Genomic DNA, 22,954 nt, shown 5'->3' with positions numbered 1-22,954 from the left:
TTTTGCCTTGGGCACCAGTTGACCTAAGGCCACTCCTGCGCACTGCATGCTGTCTTCTAGGCCACACACTATGACCTACATGGATATATGCACATATCAACCTTCACTGACAGATAGCTGCCCACCCTTTACTATCAGTTACAGTATGTCCCTTGCCCTATGCACATGTGCAGATACAGATAGATACATACTGCTGCCACACATGGATGATTTACAGTGTGTAGAGTACTCTTCGGGAACATCTACAACATGCCAACACATACATTTGAGTTACATACCTTACCTTTGTATTTCCCTGCTCCTTGTGTTACGGTTTTGTAGTTTTTTTTTTTTTATTGGTGGTTTGTTTTGGGTTTTTGCCCTCTATTTAACCTTCGGTCTCTGTTTCTCACTCTGTTCTGTCTCTGTCTCAGTCTGTGTCCGTGTCTCTCTCTCTCTCTCACTCTCTATCTCACAACACCTGCAATGATATAATTGCATGTGTGGACTGCAGGTACAGCCTGCTTTTCTAGGTATCTACACTTGTGCATGTGAAAGCCTCTGCACCAATTGTTGCCCACCATTCAGTAATTGCATGCAGCCTGCTGTTTGGTGATTGCATTACTCACTGTGATTGAAGCCCACTGCTATAAAATGCTAGTTTAGGTAGGCATAGCCCTTTCAGATTTTAAAGGTGGGGCCCATTCTTGTTTGCTCTGGGCACCGTTGTGTCAGTCTCAAGGTTGGTATATATCTCTTATCTGATGCTAGGGTTGTAGTCAAGTTATATGCATGTTGTACTCATACCTGCATGTTGCTGCTTCCAGTACACACATCTCAGTGTAGACGTGTACACACCCCTCCAAATGCTAACACAGGATACATGGGAGTATGTACTTTTTTCTCACTTACACAATTAACTGCCATACAAATGTGGTTATTGCACTGTATTCCTGTGGCCAGTATGTATCCTGGTCTGATACTGTGTGGTGTTTGTAAGGTGCTACTGTAACATTATTCCCTGCTAGGATGGCTGGTTCTCCTTTCACAGTCATGTCATAAAATTCCACAACCACTGTTGATAAAGACCCACAGAAAAGGGTTTGTGTTATACCATTCCTAATTTCCACTTACATTCCCTCATTGTAATGCATGATATATTTATTTCAGAACCAAGTTATTTGTATATCTGCTGTGGCTTAGTGGTAATTCATGCAGTCTAGTGTGTCAATGGTCTGGGGTTCAAGACTGGCAGAGGTTTTTTATTTTGCTGCTCAGCAGAACAAGGGCCCTGCCATACAGTGACTAAGGCACTTTTATGCAGTAATGAGCAGGTTTGCATGGGTTTGCGTGACACTTAGCAAGCACACACATGCACACACTCGCTTAATCCCACTTACTACTGCTTAAAAGTGCTTACTCCCGCTAACCCCCACACTAATTTCTTTGAAAGAAAAGAAAATGGGGAGATAGGAAAGTGGTGAAAAGGGGGCACAGAGAGGGAAAGACAATAGGAAAACAAGCTCGGGATTTGCAGGACGGGTGTAGGGAAGGGCCATAGCTGCCCATTTCTTTACCAGCAACAGTTGTGCATATGTTGAAAATTTAGAGTGAAATTTAAAACCTTCCACCCTGAGAGAGAGGTGAGGACAACATAGTTTGTTGTACTGCCAATTAGAATTATCAGTGTACATGTTCAATGGACATGTGTGCAAAATGGGAAGCTATGTATGGGGCGTAATTTTTTTCGGGTACAGATTGCTCTTTTTGTTTTTTGTTTTTTCAGGGGAGAGTGGAAACTGAGGTAGAGGAAGTAGGTATATTTGGGGAGGTAGGTTAGGTAGATAGACAAGACAAACAAGATGCATACAGGGGCAGAGTATGACACTTGGGGTGGGTGAACACAAATGACAGGGACGGATGTTTAGAAATCGCAAGCCCATAAGCCCACAGATGGTAACAGTGGGACTGAAATCCCCACCCATGGGCAGTTAACACTGGACCTTCACAGACCCAAGGGTCACTGTGCTGGGGGCTGTGTAGGAGGGCAGGCTCACCCGTGAGTCATGCCACTCTCGCCTTGAGCTGGTGTAGGAGATCAGCAACTAAACGCTGGATCTCCCTACGCACCACAACCCTTCAGAGGGTGACAGGAGGCCCTTCTCCACCCATGCTTGTGGGGGGGGATGAGCCCCATCCCCTGCAGCGCTTCCACTCGAAGGTTGCACAGGACCTACAGAGGAGGGTGGCCCGGGCTGGGCACCACACCTGCTGGTGCCAGGTGCAACTGCCAGCTGAGGTGGGACAGGTGGGTCGGCTGGGACCAGCCTTCCCATATGTTCTGTGATTAGGTGTGCTTAATTACAACATAGTCAACAGCATTCCAAGTTAGTTGTAACAGCATGCAGTAATATTCCCATTAACCCATCACACCAGGGTTACAACAGTTGAACAGCAAGCATAACACATGCATGTATTGAACAACAGTGGACATTCCAACAGCATGCAGGGATGATTGGTGGCAACAGGCCACCAAGATTGTGGTGTTTTAACAGGGGACATGCATCAAAGTAAGTGCTGATTTTATATAACAATAGGACATATGTCCCAACAAATGCTATGAGATTAGACATACCCATTGAGGTGTGGAATTGCATTGTTTATGCACATGGAGTAGGGTGTAAAAAGAAACCTCCATTAACATCTTATTAGTACTTTAACTGTACACTACATTCCTATTGACTGCAGGTGTATATCCCCTACATGTATTCTTACACTAGGCAGCATGCATTTGATTGCATTATGGGTTTTGCTACTTCATGATATACCTGGCCTATATCTGACATAGTAACTGTCCAGGATGCAGATGTTACTGCTACATACTTGTATTAAATTGACTTGTTTATGTATCTGCACATCTGGATGTGCTCACATGGCTTTTTCACTTGTTTTCTACACAACCCTACTTTTCAGGTAACACACTAACATTTCTGAGGAATACCTTGACAGGCTACTCATGTGCCAGATTTAGCTATGCATGTCAGCCATTTCACAACTGTTTAGGACTATTGCATACTTCACAGCTACTGGCACTTCCTTCATCCACTTTATATGGGACTGCACTACTGGGGGTTGTCAGCACTTACTACAACAGAGTAACATTTCTTCACTGCAAGGGTACAACAACATTTCTGAGTAACTGGAACATACACACTGCAGGTATTATATCTTTCTTATTTACATTAAAACTCTTTTCTACAGGCTATTTCCTGTATTTGACATTACACTGCATACAGTAGACCTATTCAGGAAATGTTATACCTTTATTGATAGGTTACAAAACTGTTTTACAGGCTCACTCACTTTTTATCTATGACAGTGCATGCAGAGATAGTATTCCAGGCATGTTTTTGCTTTATTCATTGGTTACTACACTGTATTCCTGACTATCTGACTTATAATATGTAACAGTACCTGCAGATGATTTATTCAGGGAATGAATGTTTTATGCTTCACAGCTACTGCCACTTTCTTCATCTACTTCCTATGGGACTGCACAACTTTGGGTTGACAGCATCTAATACAACAGTACTATTTATTATTTCAAGGGTACAACAACATTTCAAAGTAAGTGACACAGACACACTCCAAGTTTTATACCTTTATTAATTACATTGAACACTCTTTTCTACAGGCTCTCTCCTTTACTTGTTATTACAGTGAATACGGAAGACATATTCAGGACATATTATACCTTTCTTGATAGGTTACAACACTTTTTTTTCAGGTCTGCTCATTTATATGTTATGACAGTACATGCAGGAATATTATTCCAGAATTATTTTAGCTTGAGTTGTGGGTTAGTACACTCAATTTCTGGCTCACTGATGTTTGTTATATAACAGTACATGCAGAGGATTTAATAAGGACATTTTATTGCTGTATTATTGGGCTTAAACACTTTTCTCATGCTCACTCACATATATCATGTAACAATACATGCAGAATATTTACTAACTTGCCTGGTGGTGCAACCTTAGCAGCCTATCTGCATAGGCTTGCTGATTTATAGAGCAAGCACCTGCAGCTGTGGAGTAAATAAAGGGATATTGAGACATACCTATCCATTATTTAGACTATATTAGCTTATCTTACATACTGCATTCCATGGCTACCTACTTAGTAGTGGGGCATCATGCATTTGATGGGCCTCCTGGTTCCACTGGTTCAGAAGGTCCTGCTTCCACCTCTTTAGGTCTGCATGGTGGTGACGGACCTGCTTACCAGTCTGAGGGACACCTGTGGCACTGGTGAGTTCATGAGCCAACTGGTTCTAAGCCTCCACCTTATACTCCATTCCTTGGAACTGGCCCTGCAGGAGTCGAGTCTCATGCCTATGGACTAGGAGCCAAGCCATATATCTTGACTCCTCGATGCCCTAGCATTGCGCTCAAAAGTGTGTACCCTCTCCAGCACCAGACATTCTAACTGCAGATGGGAGCTACAATCAGTTATGCTGAGTATTCCCACCTATGCGGCTTAAATATGCCGCATTCCCCCCACTATTCTGTGATTGGCCATTTTTGAATATTCTCAGCTGACTGCAGACATGCTTAGCAATGGTTAATCAAACATTTATTACTATATATATGTTAACAGTGGATGTTTACCTTCAGCTGTCGTGGCTTAGTGGTTCAGTACTTTGATTATGGTGCACAGTGTCCTGGATTCAAACCTTATCATTGCATTTTATTTTACTACTGTCCAGACAAGTTAGGGGGCATGGCTGTGTTTAAGCAACTTTGTTCTACGTTGCTCCACATTGCCCGACGATGCGCTGGTTGGCACGGCATGCACCTCCACGCAAACCGATTGTGCTGGGTAAAGCGCTATTTAGTTTTGGGCAACTACATTGTACTGGGTAAAGTGCGAGTTAGCTATGGGCAACTACATTGCGCTGGGTGAAGCGCTGCTTAACTGCGGGCAATTTTATATTGGGATCCTTTAAAATATTTATTTTATTCACTGATACATTGGCCATTTCACTGCTTTTCAGTTATGTTTAAACATATATGTTGGGTATTATTCCATATACTGATTTAAAAAATAAATATGAAAGGGAGTGGTGGGACTCGAACCGTGAATGCCTCTTCTTTGTGCGAATGCTCTACCATTACGCTATTGCATGGAATTTGCATAAACATTCTTTCTTATGCTCTTCCATGTGAGAATTGCTAACTGTAGCTAAGCAATGGGCACACACGCACACACACGCGCAAATACAGGCAGATATTTTGGGAATTTAAAAAAAAATTATGGTTATGCGTTTTAGATGTGTGATGTGGGGTTTACAATATCAGATAATGAGGTTTAGGGTTAAGGGACATTTGAGCGGACTCACTCTTGTTTATTTCCTTTTATTTTAAACACTTGCAGGGGCGTGGACATTTAGACTGCTTGGCAGTCAGACACGCCCCCTGCTTTCTTACACAGTCCGTTTAGGACTTACGGTTGGGTCAGCATGCCCTCATGCCTATTCATGGCACACTGACATCATACCATTCAACTGCAGCCTCCGAGTAAGCCTTATTAAGTCTTACAACGAGGATTTGTGAATCCGAGGGCATGTGTATCAAAAGAGAAGTTAGGTCAAGAGCCAGTTAATGTATACAGCCCATATGGTCTCTGTTTATGATGACATTTTTAAAAGAGGTGACCATGGGGTGGGTGAACACAACTGATGGGGACGGATGTTTGGAAATCGCAAGCCCATGAGCCCACAGATGGTAACAGTGGGATTGAGATCCCCACCCATGGACAGTCACCACTGGACCTTCACAGACCTGAGGGTCGCTGTGCTGGGGGCTGCGTAGGAGGGCCAGGCTCACCCTTGGTAAATATGTTCATAGAAACATGAAATCCATAATACTTTATTGCCCCTAATTTTTTTTAAGTGATTACTTAGCACATAACTGCATATTTTAGTCAATTTTTGGGAAGCAGCCATTTATTTAATGAAACGCATGCAGATTTTGATTTTACAAAGGCAATTATTGTCAGTTTAATTTCTCCAAATGCTTTGGGTTTCTAATACAATGAAGGAATGGACCTATTCATAACTCAAGGTATGATGGGAGTTCTTTGTCTTTGATGTTAGCCCTGTAATTTACCCAGAGTTGCCTTCTTTTGTAATTCATAAGTGGTTCATACAGGGTTACATGTATTGGCAGCATATATAATATAGTAAAAATAGTAAATTCTTTTTTATTAGAGTTGTTGCTCCTACCACTATTGGATCTATCTGGATATTTTTTCCATGTTGTGCTCATTTTTGCTTGCAAATCCTTGTATTTTATGGCTTTGTCTGTAGCTTTGCATGTAAGACACTATAATCACTAGGTGTAGCAATTTCAATAATTAGTGTTGCTTTTGTCTTTTTACATGGACTACTATATCTGGTTTTCTTACATCTACTTTTGAACAGTTGATAATGGCTGATCCCATTAATATAAACTTCATCATTCTCTGTAGTTTTTGAAATGTTGGTAATGGGTGATCCCATGTAATATAAACTTCACCATTCTCTGTAATGCTTTGTGGTTCATTTTTTCCATTGCTTACCACAATCCCCAGTGCAACATTCTTGCCACATTATTGCTACATCACTGTGCCTTTAAGTATACTGAAATATACTCTGTTATGAGTTTATCCATCCCAACAGTGAGTCATGAGACTATTTCCAGTTCTGTTTTACAGAATCTGAATTTGTTTGATTTTTTCCATACTTTCAATGGACGTTTTACACCAACGTGCAGATACTTCAATACCTTGGGCCACAGTTGTTAGCTTTTCATCTCTTGATTTCAGTTCTATTCTCCTTAACCATTCCTGCATCAAATTATGTTTAGCAAGATGTTTTTCAAGGAGATATATTTACTTGCCACTGTATTTGTGGAGTTTCAATTTATTTCTTCCTCATCTGATACTTTTCCTTATATTTTTTCTTTTGTTTTTTGGCACATTCATTTGCTGTCTAAGTTTCTATTTTCATTTGATACTGAAATACTTCTGCTAAATTAAACAAAGATGTCATCTTAGATGTCTTCTCCTCATGTTTTAAAACTTTCACTGTGTTTGGATTTGATGAGGTTAGCAGATGTGAATGCAGTCCCATGATTACAGATTTATACATGTATTCAGTTTTAAGAAGGCCCATATCTCCATCACAGGGAGGATGTATACTCTTGGTATACACTGATTTTTATATATCCTTTGATAAGTATTACACATTTTTCTTTATTTCATCACCGATTGATCCATTACTTTTTAGGCCAGTCAGTAACCCCAGAATCTTAAGATAGAACATGAAGAGCTGGTTTATAGTTTGAACTTTATTTCTTGATGTCAAGGCAATTGTCAGTATTACTTTTAACCTTCTGAAGAATTCCATACTGTGCTTTTTTTGCATTTGTTCATGTTTTATTGCCAATCGTTTATCCATTCCCAAATATTTATACACCCTCTCCTGTTCAAGTTCTTTAATACCAATGACCTGTCCCAAGGTGATATTTTCTTGGTGTGGCAGCTTTCCTTTTTCAAATATTGCTTTGACAGATTTATCAGCACCAGACATCATTCTTATATCATCCAAGAAAGTTTTACCTATTTGTAGTTGTGCTTTCAACTCATCTGATGAACTATACAGTTTTAAGTCATCCACAAAAAAATAAATTAAAAGTCTTTAAACAAGGTTGGTTGGTTTCTGGGAGCTTAATTGCAACCATAGCCTAATCTGTTAATTAAACAGTTTAATGGGTTAAGGGCAAAACTAAACAACAATGGTGATAAAGAATCACCCTGATATATCCCCCTTGAAATTTTAATCATGGCATAATAAGTTGCCCTTTATCATGGCTCAGCTGCAAAGTGGTTTGCAACTGTTTCATGGTCACGGCAATGTAACTGATCAATGCAGGGTGCATCTTATACATCTGTAAGCACTCCTTTGCCTATGAATATGGGGTGCTATCAAATGCTTATTTTTGTAATCTACTTATGCCATATTTAGATTCTCACCTTTTTACAACTCTCTGTTATAAATTTATTTAGCAACAAATGATCTTTTTTTTCCATGTGACTTTCTTTTATTACCTTTTTCTTCTATTGCTATAATTGATTTTTTTAAAATTATAAACTCTATCTGCATCAGTTCCAGGGTATAACTTGTATATTGTTGGAAGGCAAATTACAGGCATATAGTTCTTATGATGATATGCAGATTTAGTCTTAAGGAACAGTATCATTTTTCCTATTAACCAGGTTAGTGTCTGTTTGGGGTGCGCATATAAATAATTATTACTCTGAGCTAAATTTTTATGCGAAGATGTTACTAACTTTAGCCAAAGCTGGTGACTGCATTTGATCCTGGGGTTTTCTAGTTAGTAGCCATTTCTTAATTTTTGTCTCAATTTCAATACAGATACCTTGAAGGAGTTTGAAACAGAGTGTAGAAATTTGTGAAGATAAAAATCTCTTTGCTGCCTGTTTATATTCAGGTTTTACTCCACTGCAATGGTTAGACATGTTAAAATATCAGAAGAAAGGATAGAATGGGAACTCGTTCACCAGTAATCTACCTAACAATAGTGGGATACTTACACTGAGAATGCAGCACAAAATGTGGATGAATTAATTGTTAAATATTATTTTTCTTCTTGAGAATTCAGGTATTATATTATTTAAAAAAAAATCACAATTTTAAGTAGAGCCACATTGCCACTGATAATGATACATATCTTACATATTTTGCTCAGGGGCCTAATTTTATACCTATATATACATTTGCACCCATCATAGCAGAGGCTGTATAAGAACTAAGTAGTTACATCAGGAAACTTAATCATAGCTTGATGTTATAATGCAATAATGGATGAAATGAATGTGACAATCTACACTACAACCTAAAATGATTTTAACCCTCTGATAAATCCATCAATTAATATTTTTGAAAGGGTAACTGAAAGTGACATTAAGAAGGTTGCTACAAGTCGCAGGCATGCCTTTGCCTCTAATCTTCCCACAATGAGGCATCTTGATTGAAGACTTTAAATTTGGAATATTCATTCAGACTTATGAAGCCTGACAAAGTTGGAGGCATGATAATGATGGGGAGTAAGATATATGTATAAAAAATGTACCAGCGTTAAATGACACTAGGACTTAAATTGATCTCTTATCAGAAAACTGATGTTTTTCTTTATGATTTATTGTCTCAAAAATTTACTGATATTGATGTTTACAGGTATTTAACTGTAGAAAGGTCAATATTACCAAAAATGTTAAAATACCAAGGAGCATAAATCTCTAAATGACTCTCCTTCCCCTGCCATTGTGCACACTGGAAGATCTAGGATACAGCCTTTAACTATTTTATTGATACCCACATCAAGCCTTTTACAAAATGTCACATGCATTAGTTGAAAGATTCTTGGCATTTTAAGATTTATTTTCTGTAAATGATGAAATGGTTACAGTCGATGTTGTTGACATTTTTTTCCATTATACCTCATGAAATGTGTGTGAAATTGTTTAGGGAAATTCTAATACAAAGTAAAGTTCTAACAAATGCTGAACTAGATGCTGTTTGTGATTAATGGAAGTTATTTACTGAAACAGTTTTATTTTTCCAGTGGAGAATATTTCCATCAGATTACTGGTATGGCAATGGGAGTTGCATGTGCCCTCATTCTTGCAAACTTATTGGGAGACCCATTATGCATTTCATTCTTTATTTACCTAATACTGGAAAGTGCATTATCACTTTTTAATGACATTTGGAATTTTTGGCTCGCAACTGGGGATTTATCACTTCATTTTTTTTTATTTTTAGGGGTCCAGTGCAATTTTTTTTAATTTACTTATCAATTTGCTAAAGAGGAAATTGTTTGTGTGTACAGATTAAAAAGGGTAAAATTAATAAATGTTTTACTTATAGTATTTACCAAAAACTTAAGTATTGCATTATTTACACTTTGAAGTAGTCATTCTGTGCATCAAAAGAGAAATTTGGTCAATAGGGCCAGTTAATATTTTTAGCTCTTATGGTCTTGGTTTATGATGATTTTTTTTGGTAAATATGTTCATGGAAAGAGGGTATCCTTATGATTTCATTGACTGTTTTTTTTTCTGAAAGTATTAGTAAGTGCCCAGTCTTTGTTTACAAGAAAGGTCTCAACTAAAATTACTTTGAGAATATACTAACCTTGAGATAATAGAAGTACTTTAAGTATTAGGAAATGTGAAAGATGCAGTCAGTGCAGTTATATTATGGATAAGTTGAATGTAGTGGTCACAGGCTGTGGATGTATTAATGTAAATAGTACATTTGATTGTAGTTCCAAAGGAGTAATGCATCTTGCTACATGTTCAATGTGTTCATCTTTTTCTACATTGGAAAGAGGGAGTGGAGCCTATGTAGACTAGTACAGGAGCATGTATATGGCATTTGGAAGAGTTCACAAAGTACAAACTGAAGCAAAAAATCCAGCTACTTCTCCTGGCTTTTGTGGGTTTTTTTTTTTTTTTTTTGCATTCAGAAGAGTGATATTAAATATTAACAATCTGCTATTTAAGCATACCTTAGTTTTCCAGAAATTTGTTAAAGTTAACATTGTTATATTACCGAAATTGGATAAAAATCTTAGAGGGGGATGTGGAAGACCCAATTGGAGAAGTATGAATTAATGTGGCAAGTAAAACTTGGTGCAGAGACTTCCTGGCATCAGTGACAAAGTTTCTCCTCGTAGATATGTAAAACTGAGATCAGCTAGATTATAGTTTTGCTGTTATCACATTTTATGGATATTATTTCTGGCATGTGAAATATTTTTAATTAAAATTAAAATGCAATGTTTTCTTAAATTTTAGTTTACTGTTAGACCACTGCAAATTACATCTTCAAGTGTGAATACAGTTTTACAGTATTGTGATGAGATTTGTTAACAACATATTATTTATTTTTTATTATATTTTTATATGCATGTTTTGATTATGCTACAATGAATGCTATAGAACTGTTCATTTATTGATGATGTTGGCTCTGCTTTTGAATATTATTCATTGTTGGTTTTGTATTTAATGATTTGCTTAATGTATTATTCATATTCTGAAGAAGTCCTAAAGGATGAAAGTGTAATCTGGAAGTGTCAATAAGCTTATTCTGTGTTACTCTTTTTTTTTCATGATGCAGAATTGCTGGAATATTTGTTTCTGTGGTATTGGTCAGGCCTGACCCACATTCATTTCTGTATACCACTACTGTGCTTCAGACACGACACAAATGCAATGCCAGAATTCAGAAACTGAATGCTATTACTGCCGATCATGGCTCTTGACAACTTGCACCCATGGCAGTTGCCTCTTAAGCTCCACCCTAGCTATGTCTCTGTGTAAAACAGAGAGCCAGTTGTTTTGCTAATGACAACCAGTTTGACTGTTACTACTGTGACCCTCATTTTTTAAAACAGTTTCCACTAATCATTGAAGTTAGTATTTTATCTCCTACTGTGTGACCAACGAAATAGAAGTCTCCCCTTCCATGGTGCTTTAGAGGGGCTTATTCCCTGCAAAAAAATCTTTATTACAGAAAGTTGTTTTACTTGCTGTGGATCTGTATCAATGGAAATCAAATTGACTGCAATTGGCAAATCAGCATGAATACCTGCGAAAGGTTTTTCATAGTCATTTTCATTTTGAGAGTGGCAGCTGCTGAAATGTACACTTGAATGAGTAACTCAACTCATCAAGATTTTGCAAATGGTAGGGATAGTTATCCCTCAAAAGAGACAGGATGTATGTTTAACAGCAGCAATTTGGTAATCAAAATGCCATGTAATCTACAAGTAAAACATTTTATTATACTATATAGTGTATAGTACTATATTTTCAAATCTAGGTGCTTAGGATTTCCCTCTCTCTTCCCCCCTTGGCTGACTTGGTGTGACTCAGTTTGAACTCTACAGTTCCCTACAAAACAGAGTCTACATGACTGCAGTTGGTCACAATAACAAAATCAGTTTCTCTCAGCATTTAAGCAGATTGAATTCTACAGTTCCATACAAAATGGAGTCTGCAGGACTGCAATTGGTCACCATAACAAAATCAGTTTCTTCTACAGGACTGCAACTGGTCACCATAACAAAATCAGCTTCTCGCAGCATTTAAGCAGATTGAACTCTACAGTTCCCTACAAAGCAAAGTCTACAGGACTGCAATTGGTCACCATAACAAAATCAGTTTTTCGCAGCATTTAAGCAGATTGAACTCTACAGTTCTGTACAAAACGAAGTCTACAGGACTGCAATTGGTCACCATAACAAAATCAGTTTCTCTCAGCATTTAAGCAGATTGAACTCTACAGTTCCCTACAAAATGGAGTCTACAGGACTGCAATTGGTCATCATAACAAAATCAGTTTCTCTCAGCATTTAAGCAGATTGAACTCTACAGTTTCCTACAAAACGGAGTCTACAGGACTGCAATTGGTCACCATAACAAAATCAGTTTCTCTCAACATTTAAGCAGCATAGGTTGCACACAAAAAGCATTTGTTAAGCTTTCACTTACAGTGCTGTGTAATTAAGCAGGTCACCATTTTGGTCAGCCATAGGGCTCTTTTTTCTACTTGAGTGTTTGCCTCCTTCCCCTGTAACTTAAGTAAACTGACTCTTACATTAAGAACTATAATACTTACCTTATAGCTTTAGGACACCTTAGGAAACCTTGTAAACTGCAATAGCCCCGCTACATTCGCCCTCGCTATGTTTGGGCTCTCTTCGCTCCCCTCCCTGCCCCCAATTCTCTCCTGCCCCCAGTACCTCTAAATTTATAGTACTATAGCCACTCCCCCACTTTCTAGATCCTATCTGCTTTCATCTGGGATAATTCCTCCCACCCCCATTCTTCTACCTACATTTTAATAGCACCTATTAGCTTTCATCTAGCATTCTCCCATCCCCCTTCCAGTACCTTTACCTCACCACTCTATCTTCTGGTGTTGCAACACCAGGTAAAACAGTTCCTTAACTCACTAGCTGAATCATAGATAATGATACACTCCTCTTCACTGCCCCTCTTGTTCGCACCATACCTCCTTACCTTGTATGAAAACCAGTTTCTCGTGATTTCAGGTCCCGAAAGGCCATACTATCACCCCAGCTGTAAATCCTCCCACCTTCAACCATACTTCCAGTACCAGGTCCTATCCAACATCTTGTTCAGTCTATCAACATCTCAACCCCAGGCACATTAGCTCTAGATCCAAATACTACCACAAACTAATACACAAATTCCTGAAGTTCATCACCAAGTATAGACTTAACCTAATACTTGGTGGTGATATTCACCCCAACCCTGGCCCAACCACCTTAGATACACATACCCCCTCTACTTGCAGTCGAAGCTACAAACCTACAATTAATAGGTCAACTAACTCTCTTCTAGCCTGCCATCTCAATATTAGAAGCACTAACAACAAGGTACATAAATTGCATGCACTTCTGGATGTCCACTCCCCTGAGATTCTCTGTTTATCTGAAACCTGGTTAAAACCTAACACTACAGACAATGAAGTGTTACCACCTGGGTACAAAATACACAGGCTGTATTGTGCTTCGAGGAAGGGGGGTGGTTAGCTGTACTCTATAAATCTGAGTTGAATGTCACCATATATGTAACACAACCACCTCAGATTAATAACTCTGAGATTCTTGCCACCAAATTGCAACTTAATAAAATTAAATGCATTAATATAATCTGTATGTGCATTCCCCCAGGTAACAATATATCTACACTGGAAGATATCCTGCACTAGCTATCATGTCACTACCCCCAAGAAACCCTACTACTTGGAGACTTTAACATAGACTGGGGCATCTGTTCCTCAGAATCCCCAAACACCCATATTAACCTGCATGCATTTATACAAATCATATTCACCCATACCAGGACAGGGAAACCCAACCAAAAAGAAAGCATACTTGACTGGGTACTCATAAATAGTCACCCCCAACTGTACACCTCTGGTACCCTCCCTGCTGGCCTAAGCGATCACCTTCTCACATATGTAATTAAGCACAAAGCCATTAATTCCCAACAACCTTTACTCAGAAAGGTTAGAAACAATATAAACTTTGACCCTGCCAAATTCCAACAAGAACTAAACTCATGTAATTGGTCTATTCTAAAACACCTCCTCTTAGAGGAAGCAGTAGCATACTTTAACAACAAATTCCTTGAGATCCTTGATTTGCATGCACCTGTTCGTTCAAAGAGAACAAAGGCAAAAACTGCACCATGGCATTCTAAAGAGTCTAAACTCAAAATTACCCTTAAAATGAAAGCATGGACTTCATGGTGTTCTTCTAAAGACCCCCAAGATCACATTAAATACAGTCAATCCAGGAATGAAACTAAAAAATCAATTTTACAAGACAAAAAACAATACTACTGTAATTTACAGACAGTAAATCAAAATAACCCTCAGAAGTTTTGGGCAGGTTTAAATAATCTACTACATCCTGGACAAACTTTAACCCCAATCCCTGCTGCTACTATTGATAAAACCCCTGAAGATGTTTCTGACAGTTTTAACCGATTCTTTACTGAGACAATAAAAGCCCTAGCTAGCCAACTACTTCCTAGCTCCCCTGGTCCTGAAAGTAGCACCCCTAGAAACCTACTTGCATTCAGCTTCTAACCAGTCGCCACTTCACTTATCCATACCTTGATCAAAAAATTAAAACCCACTACACTTTCTGCTAATCAACCCCCTGCCGAGTACTGACAAAAATCAGCTGATGCTATCGCTTACCCCATCTCAATACTAATCAATTGAACCATAGTAGAAGCTAAAATTCCTACCATCTGGAAAATATCCTATGTAATCCCACTTCACAAAGGAGGCAGCTCTACTGAATTCTCCAATTATAGGCCAATAGCTATACTCTCTCCACTTGCAAAGATTATGGAAAAATGTATTCATAGACAACTCATGTACCACCTAATCCAGAATCACCTTATGGCAGACACTCAGCATGGCTTCCGTCCTCATCACAGCACTACTTCAGCCCTCCTAGAGTTTACCAACATCATAAACAATAATCACAACGATAATTATATATCCTCAGCCCTCTTCTTGGATCTTTCCAAGGCATTCGATATGGTTGATCACCAACTTTTAATCCACACCCTGCAAACATTCTGTCTAGATACTAGAGCCCTTCAATGGTTTCATCCCTACCTGAATGGTCAACAGCAGGCTGTCCTCTGACAGAACAAACTCACTAACCTTCTATCTAACACCCTTGGAGTACCACAAGGCTCTATACTAGGGCCCTTGCTGTTCTCCATCTTCATTAACGACCTTTATACTGTCATCCCAAAAGTCAGCTGTATCCAATATGCTGATGACTCTACTCTGATTTGCTCGGCCACATCTCCAATAGAGTTATGGTCAGCTACCCAGACCACCTTTAATACAATAGAAAACTGTCTTTCTTAATGTTGCCTGTTCCTAAATCCCAAAAAACTAAAATGCTGTTATTTGCACCAACACGTAGGTCTACCGCTTTCACCTTTACCGTAAATTCAAATGATGGCACAATAATCTCCCCTGACCCCTCTACAAAACTATTAGGCATCATCATAGATAATAATCTAAAATTCAACCTACATGTTAACCAAACTATCAAAACCATCAATAAAAAACTAGGGTCGCTTTACAGAATAAAAGCCTTCCTAACCCCTCCAGCTAAAATTGCCATAGCTCGCTCTTACCTTTTTTCAACCCTTCTGTATGCATCCCCTCTACTCTCGAATTTAAACAAGACTGTCCTTAACAAACTCTCAATTTGCTACAACCACATTGCCAGGTTTGCCACTGGGCTGCCTTTTAGGACACATCATTGCATGAATCCAAATCAGCTTGGGTGGCTTGAACTACCCAGCCTAATCCAGTATATCCAACTGATTATGACCTATAAAATCCTCTATAATCCAGACAATATTCCTGCACTTAAAAATATTATCACCCCCTATAACAATCCTAGACTGCTTTGATCCTCTAACAAACTACTACTTCAGACTAGCAAAATTAATAACACAGCCGGTGACTCTCTCTTTGCAAACTCTGTAAGTAGATCCTGGAACTCCCTTCCAGCTGATATTACCTTACTTTCCACCTTAGGTCAATTTAAAACTAGACTCAAACAACATTTGTCACTTAACTGGCTATGTCAATGTATCAAGCCTGGCTAACTCTCTCTAGAATGTGTAAAAATCTGTTAACCAGATTACTGTGTAATTTAATTTAATCCTGATTTACGCTTGGGATTAACTCTAACCTGTGGAACTTGTTTAACTTGCTTACTTATGTAATCTCTGTAAATAGTCTGTTTGTAATATATAATGCAGGTATTATGTAATGCTGTATCTGCTTACCCTTGAAGCTTTTCTCCCCGGGCCTCCGCTGAAAATGGACATGCATCCAGTCGGACTATCCCGGTCAACAAATGTAAAATAAAATAAATAAAATAAATATATAGCAAACACTGTTACTAATAGATGAAACTGTAATAAGGCAGTATTAGCACTCTGTTTAGTTTCTGTATCTGTCTCTGCTTAATTGCAAAAAAATCACATTATTTTTATTTATTTTATTATGTTCACCAGGTTGTCCAACTGAGTAGAGACCCAGTCCGGTAAAAACACTTACACAGTGTATATGCAGAGGAGTGAAAGAGAATACCAAATCCACGTTTACACTTATTTGAGTAGATTGCAGTGATGACTGAAATCATTTTTTTCCCTTAAAAATTCAGTTCTAGGCAAAAATAAAATTTTGATAGCCAGTAACATCATTGTTAACATTCATGCCTTTTTTGATATGTGTCTGAAAAGAGAACAGCCCTTGTTTTGGTAACATGACTGAAGAGACAAAATTAGGTTCATACGTTCATAGGTGTGTACTAGGCCAATGGCCCTGGAGCCTTTACAAGCCTAGCCCATAGGATTACCCTGGCATCGTGCAACCTGACCTTAGTTCCCAGTGCCTCTGTCAAGTAAAGCCACTGGAGTGATCCCTGGGGTGAATTATATTTCCCATCCACTCATCAAGATTTCTCTTGAAGAGAGCCAGTAAGGTGCTCTGCTTGACAAGTATGGGAAGTCTATTCCATAGCATGGGCAGTCTCTGGGTTATGAACCTGACCTGCAGCATGTTATGTTGATTGTGGTAATGAGATTGAGGCCTCTGGAGGGTGTGGTGTGGAGGGATTGGGATTTCTTTAGATGTAGCATTTCTAATAGAGCTAGGTCAGATATGGCTTTGTAAGTCAAGCAGAGATCGCCTCTAAGTATGTGATATGAGAGAGAATAGTTGAAGTTTTTTGAGATTGTCCATATAGGACAAATGTTTAAGGCCTAGGATCCTCTTTGTGAGGTACTTTTGTGGCCTCTCCAGTTGTTGCAGGTGTTTAGCATGCCAAACGGGGCATTGTACTCAATGATTGGACAATGACTTCTTTCTTCCTGGATAACAAAACCCTTAGTAATGAGAAGTGCCACATAGAAGGACTTTCTGACCACAGTGGCAATGTGGTGGTCAAAAGAGAGGTTGCTGTCAACCTGTGTTCCCAGATCTCTTATAATGCCTTCTGTGTTCAGTGGACTACCATCGATGTGGTAATTTATAGGATCCAGGTTTTTCCCAAAGGGGATGATGACACATTTTTTGGCATTGAGCTTAAGGCTATGGTTCTGACACAAGTCATTGGTTTCAGTGAGGCCTTTCTGTAGGATGTCAGTATCACCTGGGGAGTTAATAATAGCTCCCAACTTGCAATCATCTGCGAACATTGTCAGCCAGAGTCCCTTCGTATTGGCCTGAACTTCAGATAAGTAGATAAACAAGAGGGGACCCAGGACCGAACTCTGTAGGACTCCACTCGTGACTGGTCAGCAGTCTGACTTGGAGTCAGCTACTTTCACACTGTGGGTTCTACCTGTGAGCCAGTTTGCAACCCACCTAGTGCTATAGGGGTTGATGCCTAGCTTAGTGAGTTTTTCTATGATTCCTGAGTGGGGAATGGTATCAAAGGCCTTGGCCAGATCAAGGTAGGCTGTATGAATCAACTTTCCTTCATCCACAGCTCTGGTGACTGACTCAAAGAAGTTGACCAAGTTGAGCAGGCATGATCGACACTTCACAAAACCAAACTGTGTGGGATCCAGAGTTTGGAAATTCCCTATATCCTTGTTCATTAGGTCCATGATGATGTGTTCCATAGCTTTGCATATCAGAGTCATCAGGCTAATGGGGTGATAGTTCCCAGGGTCTGTAGTCACTTCTCCTTTGTGTAGAGGGATGACTGCCACAGTGCACCATTTGGTAGGGACAATGCCTGAGGTGAGACTGTGACTGAACAAGGCACACAGGTGAGGTGCCAGTTCACTCTGTAGTTCATGTAGAACACAGCCAGGGATATTGTCAGGTCCCATTGACGCTGTATTCTTGGCCTTGGACAGTGCTGTTTTAACCTGTGCAGCAGTAATACTGGGTGCCTGGCAATCTACTGGTATTGTGACTGGTCCTTTGGCAGGGGGGTGAGTGGGGTAAAGTTGGGACTGAATCTGTCAGCCAGTATATTGGCAATATCGGTTGGCTCAGTATAGGAGATACCATTGTGCAGTAGCTCAGAGCAAATCTGGGTATTGCCGTGGAGATTCTTTACATAACTATAGAAGGCCTTGTGGTTGTCTTTACTATCTGCTGCAATTCTGTATTTGTAGTTGCTTTAGAGGATTTGATGAAGGATTTCAACTTTTTGTTGAGGCTGATAAGGGAGTTTTTTTCAGTCTTGGGACTTCAGCTTATTCCGCATCAGTTTCCTCCTTCTGTTGAAGAGTTTCTTTATGGCAGGGGACCACCAGATTGGCTTCCTGTTTTTGGTGAAGCGCATCTTGGTTCTATTGGGTATGGTGAAATCCAGGCATTTGTGTACACATTTGTACAGTGCATCGGTGTATGATTCAGCGGTGATGCAACTATTCTCCATTTGAATGTGTGTCGTGAAGTTAGCCACCTCTGTTTTTAGGAGCCCAAAATTAGCTTTCAGTATTTCTCTCATTATAGCATCATAACTCCTTAGAATAGCCTCAGCTGCTTGTGATGTATTAAAACAAGTTTTATGTTAAACAGTGCAAAGTAGGTAATGAATGCAAACATTACTTATCTACGTTTCTGGTTTCATTGAGTAATTATATTATTTTATCAGTCAAACGTGTCAGGTGTGCAAACCATTTACTTACTTGCCTAACATTTTTGCTGCTTTTAGGGATATACAGTTCATTCCATTTGCTCAGCTCAGATGAGCTGGTAATGGTATCATTTTTTCCCAATAAACTTAACAGTCTGTTGATAAATATATAAACAGCAGCTTTAATTTTAATTCAAAGTAGTGGTCACCTTTTCAAAATGACCACTCCATGAATTCAGTCCTAGCTTACCAGTCATGTTATCAAAACATGAGCTATCGTGCCACACTTACCAAAAGAAGCTTTGCTTGTTTGCAAAATCACATAAAAAAGAAATTATTTGTATTCATTCAAATAAATAGGACTGCATAATTCTAACTGATATGAAATAAAACATAATTTACCAGAATATCTGTACGGTCAGGCTATGCATTTCCTTCTGTTCTGCAATGCATTCAGCTTTTATTGTGAAGAAGCAACCACTTATTTTCTCCTGGCTTTGCCCATTTTATTTCTGCAGACAAAAACATTTAACAGGCCAGATAGAAAAAGTGAATTGGATAGTGGCTACTTATCTACAGTTTGCACTTTGGAATATTTCTCAGCAGACACATAATATTCTGTAATATTAATTAATTTATTTACATTGCACAACAAATCAAGGCATAAGTGATTCTCAAGTGAAAATAAAATGATTAAAAGGCAGTCAGCTGTACCTCAACTTGGCTAGGCCCTTACTGTTTATTATTATTATTATTATTATTATTATTATTATTATTATTATTATTATTACCTACCTTTTAACTGAAGAAAGATTGCTGCTTTTTTCATAACGAGAGAGAGAGGAGACTAAATGGGTCTCAAGGGTATGGGATAGGTAAACATGGAAGTCAAGGTCTGTAGAGACAAAATATTTAAAAAATGGCAGTATGACTTGACTGAGCAATGACAGTTAACTTTTCCTCGAGTGCTATATTGTGAATACAAATGCATCTCTTTTGCTGGATCTCAGAACATGTCCATGTATGAAACTGATAGTCTTTACAAATTGCAGTATTTTTGAAGAGTTTGATAATACTTTTGAAAGCATCAGTTAACTTCTTGGTCAATATAATAAAAAAACACCAAGGAATGCACAAACCAGCTAACTCTTAAATTTAACAAAGTAAGGATTTTTGTCTGCAATTTACTTTATTAGACTATGAGCATAACAATTACACGTCTCATAAATACAAGTAAGAAGACCTAATGAATAATGACTATATTGATACATCAATATGATGACTTAAAAATCAGTAAACATGTTATAAATTGCAAAAATCAAAAACCCTTGTCAAAAAACACATATACACAAAACACAATATAATATATTAGTTTTTTAATTACCTTAACTTCCATTTCTTTAAAACACACTTAAAACTAATATATTCATTAAGACCATTGCAAGCTGTAGAATTTAATCGAAGTTTCCAGTCATATTCCTTCACATCCAATAAATTTTCAGCATCCTCTCCCCTTAAATCAAGTTCTGTACAATCAATCACATGGAATAAAAATCATTTAAATTATTACAATTCAATATATATATATATGTGTACATATACATATATATATATATATATATATATATATATATATATATCTAAATAAGTTATTCTTCCTGTTCTTGTTTTCATGGTTTAACAGTGCTTGTAAAGCCTTCTACAAACACTCCTAGTAGTCCTGCCAGGTCTATATTAGAAACGCAAAAGCTTACTTTCATGATTACAAAGTAATCAACACATAAATGTCAAAGTCCTAAAATAGCGAAGAGCGAAAAAAGTGAATTTGGAATGACAAATGTCCTTTTTTTGGCCAGCAGGGTGATCGTGGGGATGAGGAAATAAATCCTTTTCCCAATTGTAGTGCAGTCTCGGAGTTGGTATATTTAAGTAGAGGGGGTGTGGGGGTGCAGGGGGGGGGACATTAACCTTAGGTTTGTTCCGTTGGGTTTACCTTACTTGTATGGTGCTGTTGCTTCCGGGAATACATTCAACATTGTCATTTTCGCTTTTTCCATCCTTCGCTGTTTTTGGATTTTGACATTTATGTGCCGATTACTTTGTATTTGCGAAAGTAAGCTTTCGCAATTTTAATATAGACCCGTCCTGCCAATATAGAATGCCCGACAGATTAAACATTAAGCAGTATACACTGTGTTATTTGTGTCACAGTTACAATATTTAGGAAGTAAACAGGTCATTGGGGTGCTGGAGGAGTAAAATGATGTTCTATTTGCAATGCACCTCCTGTAGCTATATTTGTGACAAGAAAAAAGTACCTCTAATAACAGAATCATTATTTCTATTATTATTATTCTTTTCAAAATTGTTTCTCAAATTATATGCTTTCTTATTAATAAATACTGGATTCGCTCCTACTAAATTCTTCACTGCTTTAACCCTGCTAAAACCTTCCAGATGATAGCAATTGTATTTGTGGTGGTGTCTGTATCTAAAATGTGAATGAGCACCATCCCCATATTGAAATTCTTGTTATTGATAACTGTTTCATCTAAATGTTTATTATATTCATCATTGTCTCTTGGTTTATTCTGGTTTGAATTTATCATTACATCCCTCCACAAAAACCCTGCTATTTCATCTACCAGTGTACAAGGACATCCTTTTTCTAAAAACCTAGATTTCATTTCAGATATTTCACTTAAAAAATAACCATGAAGTGTGATAAATCTACTGGTCCTTATCATCTGTCCCTCCACTATGTTAACCTTCTGAAAATATGGGTGCATACTCTTAAACTGTAAATAGCTGTTACTGGTAACTTTTATTGCTAGTCTGACAACAGTTTTCTCATTCTCCATGTCTTTGCTTAGTTTGCTTAATTTAAGATTTCTGACATATGAATAAAGATTACAAACGTAACATATATGAGACAGGGAAATACTGTGGAACATTTGAATGAAAAATGTTATGGAACTAAAATTAAATTTCAAAAACATGGTTATCTTATTCAAGTAATGGTGAAAATTTGTCAACAACTCAGTATCACCTGAGCAAATGAAAATAATGTCACCTATAAAACAGAGATATTTTTAAAACAAAAATAAATGCATACTGTCATATACATAAAATTCCTCTCATTTTACAGGAATTATACTGTCATTAGTATTGTTACTTCACAGCAAGAGGTTCTCCTGTTCGATTCATGGCTGGAGTGCTTTCTGTGTGGAGTCTGCATGCCCTCCCCGTGGTCGAGTGGCCTTCGAAAGACATGCGTGAATGGGCGTGTCTTCGCTGGAGGGTGGACGTTGGGCTGGCAACTTGGCACCATAAAAATCGACTGCCAATCATTAGTGGGCCGGAGTTCCGCTGTGGTGACCCCTAACCAGGAAAAGCTGAAAAGACAAAAAAATACTGTCGTTGCTGGGTGCCGCAATTGCACCCATAGCTACACCCTGTACTTGATGAAAATATTTTTCCTCAAATATAAGATTAAGTTTCATAAATAATTCCAAAATATTTCAAATGAAATCTGATTTCTTGTGTTGAAAATCTAAGAATGTTGCAAGATATTCTTTGAACTACATCATACCAAGTTCAGTCAGTATCATAGTACTTAAACTGTTGATATCAGCTGTAACAAACCAGTCTTCACTAGTAAC

At 38.2% G+C, this 22,954-nt stretch overlaps 1 long non-coding RNA gene across 1 annotated transcript in view; it reads right to left on the bottom strand.

Moving 5' to 3' along the window:
- The window catches only part of LOC122815691, a 196,126-nt gene that overhangs the window by 110,678 nt on the left and 62,494 nt on the right, over window positions 1–22,954 (bottom strand). Inside the window, exons 2-3 of the long non-coding RNA XR_006366987.1 lie at window positions 20,088–20,187; window positions 19,695–19,804 (exon numbers count right to left, since the gene is read on the bottom strand). This is a non-coding gene — a long non-coding RNA (uncharacterized LOC122815691). The remainder of the gene's footprint in view (window positions 1–19,694; window positions 19,805–20,087; window positions 20,188–22,954) is intronic.

This window comes from Protopterus annectens, chromosome 11.part0 (genome assembly GCF_019279795.1).
Source record: "Protopterus annectens isolate FY-2018-M chromosome 11.part0, PAN1.0, whole genome shotgun sequence".
In the NCBI taxonomy this organism is placed as follows: domain Eukaryota; kingdom Metazoa; phylum Chordata; order Ceratodontiformes; family Protopteridae; genus Protopterus; species Protopterus annectens.
This window is presented reverse-complemented; position numbering and strand designations above follow the sequence as displayed.